Genomic DNA, 13,682 nt, shown 5'->3' on the forward strand with positions numbered 1-13,682 from the left:
AAACACATAAGGAAGCCGGAACTGCGACCAATCTTGAACTAAGGCGTCTGCCGCCAGAGCTCGGTGATCGTGAGACCATGCCATGAAAACTGGGACCTTGTTGTTGTGCCGAGACGCCATTAGGTGGACGTCCGGCATCCCCCAGCGGCGACAGATCTCTTGAAACACGTCCAGGTGAAGAGACCATTCCCCTGCGTCCATACCCTGGCGACTGAGGAAGTCTGCTTCCCAGTTATCCACGCCTGGGATGTGAACTGCGGATATGGTGGAAGCCGTGTCTTCCACCACGTCAGAATCCGCCGGACTTCCTGGAAGGCTTGCCGACTGCAAATTCCTCCTTGGTGGTTGATGTATGCCACCGCTGTGGAGTTGTTCGACTGAATACGGATCTGCTTGCCTTCCAGCCACTGCTGGAAGGCTTGTAGAGCAAGATACAGTGCTCTGATCTCCAGAACGTTGATCTGAAGAGTGGACTCTTGCTGAGTCCACATACCTTGAGCCCTGTGGTGGAGAAAGACTGCTCCCCACCCTGACAGATTCGCATCTGTCGTCACTACCGCCCAGGAGGGGGGTAGGAAGGATTTCCCTTTCGACAATGAGGTGGGAAGCAGCCACCATCGAAGAGAATCCTTGGCCGCCTGAGAGAGAGAGACGTTGCTGTCGAGGGACCTCGACCTCCCGTCCCATTGGCGGAGAATGTCCCATTGTAGTGGACGGAGATGAAACTGCGCGAAAGGGAGTGCCCCTATTGCTGCCACCATCTTCCCTAGGAAGTGCATGAGGCGTCTCAAGGGGTGTGACTGACCGTAAAGGAGAGATTGCACCCCTGTCTGCAATGAACGCTATTTGACAAGCGGAAGCTTCACTACCGCTGAGAGAGTATGAAACTCCATGCCAAGATATGTTATCGACTGGGTCGGGGTTAGATTCGACTTGGAAAAGTTGATGATCCCCCCGAAACCCTGGAGGGTCTCCAGCGCCACGTTCAGGCTGTGTTGGCATGCCTCTTGAGAAGGCGCCTCGACCAGCAGATCGTCTAAGTAAGGGATCACGGAGTGTCCCTGAGAGTGTAGGACTGCAACTACAGCTGCCATGACTTTGGTGAAGACCCGTGGGGCTGTCGCCAGACCAAAAGGCAGGGCTACGAACTGAAGGTGTTCGTCTCCTATAACGAAGCGTAGAAAACGCTGATGCTCTGGAGCAATCGGTACGTGGAGATAAGCATCCTTGCTGTCTATCGATGCTAGGAAATCTCCTTGAGACATTGCGGCGATGACGGATCGGAGGGATTCCATCCGGAACCGTCTGGTTCTCACGTGGTTGTTGAGAAGCATTAGGTCCCGAACGGGACGGAAAGACCCGTCCTTTTTTGGTACCACAAACAAATTGGAGTAAAAACCGTGACCTTGCTCTTGAAGAGGAACAGGGATCACCACTCCTTCCGCCTTTAGAGTGCACACCGCCTGCAGGAGAGCATCGGCTCGGTCGGGAGGCGGAGACGTTCTGAAGAATCGAGGTGGAGGACGAGAACTGAACTCTATCCTGTACCCGTGAGACAGAATGTCTCGCACCCAACGGTCTTGGACCTGTGGCAGCCAAATGTCGCCAAAGCGGGAGAGCCTGCCACCGACCGAGGATGCGGAGGGAGGAGACCGGAAGTCATGAGGAAGCCGCCTTGGTAGCGGGTCTTCCGGCTGTCTCTTTTGGGCGTGACTGAGCCCGCCAAGAATCTGAACTCCTCTGATCCTTTTGAGTCCTTTTGGACGAGGATAATTGGGACCTGCCCGAACCTCGAAAGGACCGAAACCCCGACTGTCCCATCCTCTGTTGGGGTTTGTCTTGTCTGGGCTGAGGTAAGGATGAATCCTTACCCTTGGACTGTTTTATGATTTCATCCAAGCGCTCACCAAACAGCCGGTCACCAGAAAATGGCAAACTGGTTAAACATTTTTTGGAAGCAGAATCTGCTTTCCATTCCCTTAACCACAAGGCTCTGCGTAAAACCACGGAGTTAGCAGATGCCACTGCCGTACGGCTCGTAGAGTCCAGGACAGCATTAATCGCGTAAGACGCAAATGCAGACATTTGAGAGGTTAAGGATGCCACCTGCGGAACAGATGTACGTGTGACCGTGTCAATCTGTGCAAGACCAGCTGAAATAGCTTGGAGTGCCCATACGGCTGCGAATGCAGGAGCAAACGACGCGCCGATAGCCTCATAGATGGATTTCAACCAGAGCTCCATCTGTCTGTCAGTGGCATCTTTAAGTGCAGCCCCATCCTCCACTGCAACTATGGATCTAGCCGCAAGCCTGGAGATAGGGGGATCCACCTTGGGACACTGGGTCCAGCTCTTGACCACATCAGGAGGAAAGGGATAACGTGTATCCTTAAGCCGTTTGGAGAAACGCTTATCTGGATAAGCGTGGTGTTTCTGGACTGACTCTCTAAAGACAGAATGGTCCAGAAAAATACTTAATTTCCGCTTGGGAAATCTGAAATGGAATTTCTCCTGTGAAGCCGACTCCTCCACTTGAGGAGCTGGGGGAGAAATATCCAACATTTTATTGATGGACGCGATAAGATTGTTCACTATGGCGTCACCATCAGGAGTATCTCGGGATCAGAATCCTGATCAGCTATTTCCGGCTCATCACACAGAGAATCCTCCTGCTGAGAGCCTGACCAGTGATATGATGTAGGGGACCGCTCATAGCGAGCTCTCTTAGGCTGTCTGGGACTGTCGTCCGTGTCAGAGCCGTCACCCTGGAATGCATGGGACACCTCCGGAGCCCGGAGCTGTTCCAAATGAGGGGGACCAGGGGACAGTGATTCAACCGTGCCCATGGTCTGCGTTACTGGTCTAGACTGCAAAGTTTCTAGGATTTTAGTCATAGTCACGGATAATCTATCAGCAAAGCTGCAAACTCTGTCCCCGTCACCTGGACAGTATTCACAGGTGGTTCTCCCTGGGTCACCTCTAGCAGAGGCCCCGGCCGAACAAGTGCCACAGGGGCTGAGCACTGCACACAATGGGGGTCAGTGGAACCTGCCGGTAGAGTAGCCCCACATGCGGTACAGGCAGCATAGAAAGCCTGTGCCTTGGCACCCTTGGTTTTGCGGACGACATGCTGTTGTCTCAGAGCAATCCAAGAGGGTATATAGTGAAGAATTACCAGCGCCAGTACAGTGCAATGTATAGCATAAAAATACAAATGAACACTGCAGCACAAGTGGGGTAGGCACCAGAGGTGTCGCTTACCGCCCGCTGAAAGCGGGTGTGTGGTCGCTAGAATCCCGTGCCTGGGTCTCCCATAACTTGTCTCCCCTTCTCCAGCTCAAACAGCACGTCAGGAATGGCTGCCGGCGTTCAGTGAAGAGGGGCGGACCGTGGGCGTGCCTCAGACGAAGAGCGGGAAACCAGCGTCTCACTGTGTTCAGTGTGAGGGCTGGAGTATGTAAAGTAAACTCCAGCCCTCGGCGCTGACGTTCTGCACAGCGTCCCGCCCCCACTCTGACTGGCAGGCCTGGGGGCGGGAACGAAACGAACTAGGCCGGAAAAAAGCCGGGGACTGTAGTAGTAAGCGCGGCCGTCAAATATGCACGGCGAGCGCGGAAGTCCCCGGCGAACCACAAGTCCCAGCCGCGCCGCAGTTAAAACTGACAGCAGCGGCCGGCGCGACCGTTTCCAAACCATTAACTCCTTCAGCTAGCTGAAGATAGTGTGGCACACGCGCACAGCGCTATTGTCCCGGGCGCACTAACACACCCAGCAATGCTGGTGTGTGTGTGCGCGATTTGCATGGGGACACGGAGTACCTTAATGTAGCAGGGCCATGTCCCTGACGATACTCAGCTCCATGTCCAGCAGATCCCAGGGGCTGTGGATGGAGCACGGTCTCAGTGCCTGGAGACCGGTAAAATCCCACTTCACCCAGAGCCCTAAGGGGGATGGGGAAGGATGCAGCATGTGGGCTCCAGCCTCCGTACCCGCAATGGGTACCTCAACCTTAACAAACACCGCCGACAAAGAGTGGGGTGAGAAGGGAGCATGCTGGGGACCCTCGTATGGGCCCTCTTTTCTTCCATCCGACATAGTCAGCAGCTGCTGCTGACTAAACAGTGGAGCTATGCATGGATGTCAGCCTCCTTCGCACAAAGCTTGAAAACTGAGGAACCCGTGATCCCACGGGGGGGTGTATAGGCAGAAGGGGAGGGGCCTTACACTTTTAAGTGTAATGCTTTGTGTGGCCTCCGGAGGCAGTAGCTATACACCCAATTGTCTGGGTCTCCCAATTAGGAGCGACAAAGAAAAAAAAAATTTGAAAATACACTCCCCAAAACATTCCCTCTTTCACCAATTTATTGAAAAGAAAAACAAAAAAAAAATCTGGTCCCTGTAATCCATTTTGGACGTCCCACGTGAACTCTGGACCTTCTAGACTATGGGGGGCACGTATCCCCCATTTTCTAGGAGTGCAGACCTTCCATTTGAGGAGAGTGGGTGCAAAGTATCTGCACCCACCCTACCTGGGTCACAGCTGCAGACTGCGAGCAGCCAGCGTCTAGCAAAGCAGGAAGCTGAGCTGTCAGCCGCGCTCTGCATGTGACCAGCGTCTGCTGTGAAGGAGGAGGGGGCCGCAGAGGATCAGCGCTGTGACAGGTACGGGGGTTACCGGAGGACACCGGGCGGGAATAGGGGGTGACCTGGCAGGGCCTGGGGAGCAGTTTTCTGTCGCATGTGTTATGGCACATGCGACAGAAACAGAGGAGTAGGGCGGCCGGTGCACTGCTGTGCGCGCGGCCGTCTTGGATTTTCGGGAGGGGGTTGGGGCTGGCACTTTGGCGACACCGGCTTTCCTGAACTTTGCCAGGAAGTTAGGTCAACAGGAAACCTCTTGACCTCACTTCCAGGTAAAAATGCCTGCGTTCTGTATGCCAATAAAGCATGCGGACCGCAAGAAAAATGCAGCGAACTGCGGTGTAGTTGCGTTATGACCCAGATCATTGATTTCAATGGGTGGAGAACGCAGCTACAACGCACAAAAGAAGTGTCATGCTGCTTCTTTTTCTGCACCGATTTTGGGCATCCAAAACGCTGCATTTAGAAATGCAGCGTGTGCATTGATTTTTCGGCTTTCTCATAGACTTTGCTGGGGAAGCTGAACGCATGCAATTTGGCACTGAAACGCTGCGGTTCTAAACGCAGCGTTTTCGCGGGAAAAAACGCAACGTGTGCACATAGCCCAACACCGGACGGGGGGGATTTACTGGCAACAATAAACCAGAATTCTGTCTCACAAGCAATGTGCCACACTAGGGGGTTTACACACTTTTTCCATCTCATTAGACACTTTTACAAATATAGAAAGTGTTTAGAAAAAAATTGGATGTGGGTAAGGGCGTTTGTAAATCAAGCAATTTACTAAAATTGTGCTCCAGTTTTTGTGCTTAAAAAGTTCTAAAGGGGAAAAAAATAAAAATAAATAATAAATGGTTTAAACTTAGGGGTACTTTGCACACTACGACATCGCAGGTGCGATGCCGGTGGGGTCAAATCGAAAGTGACGCACATCCGGCGTCGCTGTCGATATTATAGTGTGTAAAACGTTTTTAATACAATTAACGAGCGCAAAAGCGTATCATCGGTGTAGGGTCCGACATTTTCATAATTGCGCGGCAGCGACGGTACGATGTTGTTCCTCGTTCCTGCGGCAGCACACATCGCTGTGTGAGAAGCTGCAGGAGCGAGGAACATCAGCGTACCTGCGTCACCGTGGCTCACGCCGGCTATGCGGAAGGACGGAGGTGGGCGGGACGTTTACGTCCCGCTCATCTCCGCCCCTCCGCTTCTAGTTGCCGCCTACCATGTGACGTCGCACGACCCGCCCCCTTAGGAAGGAGGCGGGTCGCCGGGCAGCTGCGGCGGGGACTATCGCACTTGGCATCGCAAGCATCGGCTTGCGATGTCGTAGTGTGCAAAGTACCCCTTAGACTAGAGAAAGCAGCAGATTTCACTGGGTTTGGTGAATCGAGAACCGGTCATCCTGATTTAATCTGTTTAACCCCTTCACCACCCATTGATTTTCTGTTATTCATTTGCGTTTTTTCCTCTCCTTCTTCCAAGAGCCATAACTTTTTTTTATTTTTTTCATCAATACAGTCATATGAAAGTTGTTTTTTTTTTGTGAGACGAGTTGTACTTTTGAAAGACACCATTCATTCTGCCACATAGTGTACTGGAAAAAATTCCAAGTGCAGTTAAATTGCAAAAAATAAAAGTGCTAGTTTTTTGGGATTTTTTATTATCTAACATGTTAACTACCGTATTTTTCGGACTATAAGACGCACCGGACTATAAGACGCACCCCGGTTTTAGAGGAGGAAAATAAAACTTTAAGCAAAAAAATGTGGTCATCACACACTGTTATGGGGCGAGGATCTGACGCTGTTATGGGGGGTAATGTCCCCAAATTCTCTACTAAGGTACCCCATCCTGGTAATGATCCTCCTGCCTTGTATATGACCCTGCTCATATACCCCCATCCTGCTCATATACCCCCACCCTGCCCATATACCCCCATCCTGCTCATATACCCCCCATCCTGCTCATATACCCCCCATCCTGCTCATATACCCCCCATCCTGCTCATATACCCCCCATCCTATTGATATACCCTCCATCCATCCTGCTCATATACCCTCCATCCATCCTGCTCATATACCCCCCATCCATCCTGCTCATATACCCCCCATCCTGCTCATATACCCCCCATCCTGCTCATATACCCCCCATCCTGCTCATATACCCCCCATCCTGCTCATATACCCCCCATCCTGCTCATATACCCCCCATCCTGTTCATATACCCCCCCATCCTGTTCATATACCCCCCCATCCTGTTCATATACCCCCCCATCCTGTTCATATACCCCCCCATCCTGTTCATATACCCCCCCATCCTGTTCATATACCCCCCATCCTGCTATATGACCCCATCGTGCTCATATACCATGCTGGTATATGGCCTGTATCCTATAGCACAGAGAAAAAAAAAAAACAAAAGTTTATACTCACCTTTTCCTCACTCCCTGCAGCACCGATCATCTTCCTCTCTGCACCACTGACCTGTGTGTGTGGAGCCGTTCCCCTGCAGCACGCGATGTCTTACTGTCTGTGCCGATCAGCTGACCAGCACAGATCAGCTGACCGGCACAGACAGGAAGACATCGCGTGCTGCAGGGGAACAGCTCCACACACGGGGACGGGTGAGTACACTGATTCACTGCACCCCGCGCTGATAATGATGTGCGGGGGGCAGTGAATACAGCCGCACATGATCACTCCAGGCTGTAATTGCCAGGGGTGATCATGCGGACCGGCTCTTTACTATGCGCGCGTCCCTGCTCATCCTCCCGCCTACCCGTCAGTGCCGGCTTCTGCGCTGAGAGATGGGCGGGAGGAAGAGCGTGCATATGTAATGAGCGGGCCCATGTGGTCACAGCAGGCTGCTACAGCCTGCTCGTGCCCCTGATGACCCGCTCCACCGCAGCACCTCATTCCCCGCAGCCACAGTCAGACCATAAGATGCACCCCCAACTTTCCCCCAACATTTGGGGGGAAAAAAGTGCGTCTTATGGTCCGAAAAATACGGTATATGGTAAAACTTGATCTGGCATTATGATTACCCAGTACAGGTTCATAGACACCAAACATGCATACTTTTACTTTTATCTAAAATGGTAAAAGAAAATTCAGAATTTTGTCAAAAAAGAATAGCGCTTTTGTTGCCATTTTCTGAGACCCGTAGCATTCTCATTTTTTCGGGAACTGGGGCTCAGTGAGGTTTGCATCTTGAGCTAGCATTTTTAAATTTATCCCATTTTTGCGCGCCTGTTATTGCATGTCTGAACGCGGCGATATCAAATATGTGCTTTTTTTATTTTCATTTGGGGAAAAAAAAAAAAGTGATTTGAATTTATTTTTTTTTACTTTTTATTGATTTTCTTAGTCCCCATAGGGGACTTGAAGCCTGCCTCGCATCTGCTGTTCAGTGATGCTACAGCATCACTCTGATCAGTAGAAATGCTGATCTCCGGTGAGTGCCCGCGCTCTGCCGGAATTCATAGGAAGCACGTCATGACAGTAATATGGATCATCAGCTGAACCCTGGCTGTCATGACAACCCATTGGCGCCACCCAATCACGTCACAGGGCCACAAACGGAGCGCATTAAAGTGTCGCTGTCAGAGATTGTCAGTGGGACTTAACTTAACAGGTGCGGGTGGATTTCCGATCCAGCCGTGCCTGTTAGATATACATGTCGGCTGATCAGATCACCTATTTGTGGGGAATAATGGGACAGACAAGGCCTTGGATGTATAGGTACATCCAAGGTTGTAAAAGGGATAAGTAAAGGTATGGCCATAATGGCTTTGTAAGGCTATGTGTGCACAGTGCGTTTTTCGGGTGCGTTATTGGCCTAAAAACTGCACGACTTCCCTTCCCTAGCAAAGTCTAAGAGTTTTCATTTTTGCTGTCCGCACAGTGCTTTTTTTTTTAGCTGCGTTTTTTTAGATGAAAAAAACCCCAAAACATGTCATTTCTTTTCTGCATTTTTTCCACCCATGCAATGCACTGCATTTTGCTGCGTTTTTCCAGTGAACAAAAACGCAGCCAAAAACGCATGCGTTTTTTGCCGCGGGTGCGTTTTTTTGCGGCCAAAAAAGCTGCATCTTTGTGGTCAGAAAAAGATGCAGCGACGCACATACCCTTATACAGATTTCATGGATACCTGTAGTGAAAAAAAAATCCATAGCCTGGTTCTTGTTTAAAGAGAATCTGTTACCAGGTTTTTCTCCCCCAATTGAGGAGCATCATAATGTAGAGACAGAGATCCTAATTCTAGAGATGTGCCACTTACTGAGCTGTTTGCTGTCATCTTGATAAAATCAATGTTTTCTCTGCTGCAGATCTAGCAGTTAGGGTATGCTCATACGAGCGTTGAAATCGGACGAGTGCAATGTGAGTAAATCTTGCATTGCACTCTGACCAATGTTAGTCAATGAGGGAAAGCAGTTGGTCAGCTTTTCTCACATACAGATTCTGGATGCGAGAAAAGTAGCAGCATGCTGCAATTTTCTGCGAGAGCCGTATCTCTTGCACCCATTCAAGTGAATGGATGCGAGAGATAAATCGGACTGCCCTCGGATGTTATTCCAGTGAAGTGCGATATACGCACGGGCTGACAATGGAGGAGATCGGAGAATTAACACCTCCCTCTCCTCCTCTGCACCCGCCCTCAACTTCGCAGCTGTGACCTGATTGCAGGATCGGGTCACAGTCGCATGACACTCGGCTCACGCTCGCAGCAGAGCCTGAGCTGGGGGTCATTAGTATGTCGCATTGGATGCCATACGCTCGTGTGAGTGCAGCCTTATACAGAGCTCATGAATATGCTGGACTACCTGGCAGCAGGCCAAATAGTCCTCTAATGATAATTACTGCTGATTAAACAGTAACTTTATCAAAACTATACTAAGCAGCCGTAAATGACACATCGCTGGAATCAGGATCTCTGTCTCTACGTTATGCCGCTCTCAGGTTAGGTGGCAAAAACCTGGTGACAGATTTCCTTTAAGTCACCTTAGACGTTTTGGTGCAATAGCCTCTTTGTGCCTCGGGACAGGATATTTGGCAGGATCTTTAGCTCTGCTGTGGCCCCATCTGCACTTGTGTAAGTCGCCTTTGTCTAATTTTCACACCACTGCCACACTTGCCGCAGGCGGTGCATAACAGACATTCATCATCCAGCGAAATGGTGCAAGTGGCGAAGCATGCATGCATTGGAATATTGGCTCATTTCAATGTTTTCCTCATTGTGCAGTTTACAGATCGTTGCCGGCTGTTGGACTCATGAATTGTTTTTTTGTGCTCTAAGTTCATCAATTTTTATTTATTTTTTACATAGGATTGCAATAGTGCTATAGAAACTAATTTCATGTATTCAATGTTTACATATTATAGCATTGCAAAGTGCAGCGGTATTTTCTTGGTTATATTTCACAGGAGTATTGTCATGACAGGCACAGGGGCCTGGCTGTCACAGTAACCCATTGGCACGTCATGGGGGTGTCAATTGGTGGTTAGACCAGCACACCAGCCGGACGTGTCCTGTAAATGTTACCATCACTGGTTGACAGTGGCAATTAATAGTTGCGGACAGAGATTTGCTCCACTTGTGGCTGACGCAGAAGATTGAGTAACACAGTGATCACCTGCCGGCTCAGCTCTTGAGCCCGCATCAAAGTCAGAGAGCCGGCATACGACGCCAGCACATGAAATGTCGGTAAGCTGTTACGTCCTGGTTCAGATGAGTGTATGAAACGTTTACGGAGTTTCTTGAAATAAAAAAAAAAAAAATGTATAAATGTGAGCGTTTTTAATCCATGTGCTCATTTTTGATTTTTTTTTAATGTGTGTGATCCCTTGTTATATCTATATACAAAAATCTACATGATTAGATACATTTCCATTATTAACCTGTCAATAAAAATTGGATGATGCACAGAGAGAGAGAGGGTGTGTGTGTTTTTTTAATTTTTAGTTCTTATACAGCCCCAAGGACTTAAATGGGAGAATCTTATTTGAGACTTGAAAGATAATAACACATTCTGCTTTTCTTTTTCCACACAAGACGCTCAATCTGTGTCAACAAAGCTGTGTGTGAATGAGGTACAGTGGTCAGCGATTGGTCTGTGTTTACTTAGATGTCCGAATTAAGGGGTTGTCTGAATGAGCCATAAAACTGGGAATAGACAGAAAACACTGCAAGCAAGTGAAGGGGCCACATTGCTGCCTGCAAGCAAGTTAAAAGAAAAACCTAACTGGTGCAGCCATTATGTGACTTGCTTGCCATGTTCACTATATTTTCCAGTGTCAGCTGTAGTGTTGTGTAAGGGGTTACACAGGATGGGGGACATACTAAAAAGAATGATGAAAAGGAATAAAAAGAATGAGGATAACTTATTAGTTGTATATTATGTAGATGTATAAAAGGTTTCTTTGGCAAGTTAGACATGGAGTGAACATTATACATGAGCATTATAGGTGTGGAATGATCAAGAAATATATGTGGATAATAGGAGAATGAACACATATGCCATATAACCAGGTGTATATTATGTTACCTGACCATTATACTGTAGGGGTGCAATGATCATGAAATATATGTAGATAATAGAATGAACGCATATCCCATATAACCAGGTGTATATTATTTACATGAGCATTATGATCATAAAATATCTGTAGATAATAGGAAAATGAACACATATGCCATATAACCAGGTGTATATTATGTTACCTAACCATTATAGGTGTGGAATGATCAGGAAATATATGTAGATAATAGAAGAATGAACGCATATCCCATATAACCAGGGAGAATGTGTTCATTCTCCTATTATCTATATATATTTCATGATCATTCCACACCTATAATGCTCAGGTAACGTAATATACACCTGGTTATATGGGATATGCGTTCATTCTCCTATTATCTACAGATATTTCCTGATTATTGCACACCTATAATGCTCAGGTAACGTAATATACACCTGGTTATATGGGATATGCGTTCATTCTCCTATTATCTACAGATATTTCCTGATTATTGCACACCTATAATGCTCATATATAATGTTCATTCCATGTGTAACTTGCCAAAGAAACCTTTTATACATCTACATAATATATACCTAATAAGTTGTTATCCTCATTCTTTATTTATTCCTTTTCATCATTCTTTTTAGTATGTCCCCACAGGATGGGGTGTTACAGTTAGGGGGCCACTTGCCCACCAGGGACAGTCAGTATGGATCATCCATCCAGCAGCCATTTCCATGGGCAGAGCTCTCCACTGACACTGCCGCCTCACTACACTCTTCAGCAATGCCATAGACGATAACGGGGCAGGAGACTACCAATACACACAGGATATATGGATTAATCTCCCACAGAAAGCCCAGCACTGCTCGGTACAGTCCTGTCAGGCGCTCGTGCTGCCCCCGCTGGAGTATATAGTGCTCTACAAGCGCTAAAGTCAGACAAGCAGCGCGTTTCTTCTGTGCAGCCTCACTGTTCACACTCGTCCGTCCCTCCCGGCCTCTCACCTGCGGTCCCGGTAGCGCTCTCCGTGATTACAAGCCGCTCACGTTATTCTCCAGCTGCAGCTCCTTCTCCCGCCAGAAGAATTCGCGCCAATTGGGCTGTCACGTGACAATTTTCGCGGGAGTTTTCGTCTCAGTACACTGAGTAGAAGGAATGTTCCACCATAACAGGGGGGTTTAACGATAAACTATTACGAAATGTGCTTTGTTTGTACCCCAAACACTGAAATATGTACAAGAGTAGTGTTATAATACACATCACTATATACAGCAGATATAGCTTTTGGCTACTTATTTGCGAAAAGATATTCTAATAGAACGGGCCCTCCCTTGTCTCCATTATGGTACAGTCCTCACGGCTTCCGTTTTCTGCTGGCAGAATGTGTCGCTGTCCGCGGCCGGAGATGTGCGCGCCCCCTGCTGGTGATGGGCTCATTTACAGCGCAGAGATCCAAAGATGCAAAAAGAGAATCAAGAAACTGAAAAAAATGACTGCCCGAAATAAATCACCCCCGAGCTGTAGAGAAGTAAAGCCTCCTATAGCTCTGACCCAGAATGCCCCAGTCCGGCCTGTGTACAATCTCATTACAATTTTTTGGCTAATTGATACTTTTCATTTTTCTTTCCACTTTTATTTGTAAATTCATGAATTTTGAGCAAAGTAAAAAAAAATCTTTTTTAACCAATTTGTAATTGTTTTCAAAATGTGCAACTATTTATGCTTAAAAACCTATGCCAAAAAAAGTGAGCATTTTTGTTACATTTTTTAACTACATGCAGCTCTAAAAAAAAAATCATAAAAATGTTAAAAGGGGTGGTCAGAAGGTCAAAGAAATTTTCATCGAAATCCCTCTCCATTTAGTACCCTGACCTAAAGGTTATTTTACCTGTGGTCACAGGTGGAGGACCATAGGAACCTCCAGCTGCAACCGCAAATAACCTGTGACGTGACCGCTCATCGCTGAGGCTCATTCTCAGCCTAAGGGCTCTTGTCCACTTGCGAATTTCATGTGCAAGTGCGATCCGATAAATAATCGGATTGCAGTCGCACCAATGTGCATCAATGAGGCAGTGTCCTCTGTACTTTTATTTTTCCACACGAATCGTGCTCTCAGTGCAATTGCAGCATGCTTCGTTTTGCACCGAGTCTTGGCTCACACACCCCCAACATCGCACTGCACTCGCATGTTATGCGATTTCAGTGCACCGCACTGCACTCGCATGTTATGCGATTGCAGTGCGGTGCACGCATAGACAGACAGCGGAGGAGAAAGGGAGAAAGTGTTCCCTCCATCTTTTCCGCTCCTGTGATGTGATCGCAAGATTGCATCACAGTCGCATAATCCTCAGCTGACACCCGCAGTAGAGGGTCATAAGCATATCGCTTCTGATGCTCTCGCATCGGAAGCGGTATGCAAGTGGAAAAGAGCCCTGAAGCTCACAGTGGACGGTCATGTTCTATGGCTGGGTTGCTGTGCCTTGAGTAATGTAGCAGAGCTGGAATCGTCGTGGG

The 13,682-nt window shown here is 48.2% G+C and overlaps 1 protein-coding gene across 1 annotated transcript in view; it reads right to left on the reverse strand.

Annotated features, from left to right (window-relative positions):
• The window catches only part of MCM4 (minichromosome maintenance complex component 4), a 128,448-nt gene extending 116,165 nt beyond the window's left edge, over positions 1-12,283 (reverse strand). Inside the window, exon 1 of the mRNA XM_075316356.1 lies at positions 12,173-12,283. The gene's annotated coding sequence lies outside the window, so the exon portion shown is untranslated. The remainder of the gene's footprint in view (positions 1-12,172) is intronic.
• Positions 12,284-13,682: the final 1,399 nt, after the last annotated feature.

The sequence above is a fragment of the Anomaloglossus baeobatrachus genome, chromosome 6 (assembly GCF_048569485.1).
Source record: "Anomaloglossus baeobatrachus isolate aAnoBae1 chromosome 6, aAnoBae1.hap1, whole genome shotgun sequence".
In the NCBI taxonomy this organism is placed as follows: Eukaryota; Metazoa; Chordata; class Amphibia; order Anura; family Aromobatidae; genus Anomaloglossus; species Anomaloglossus baeobatrachus.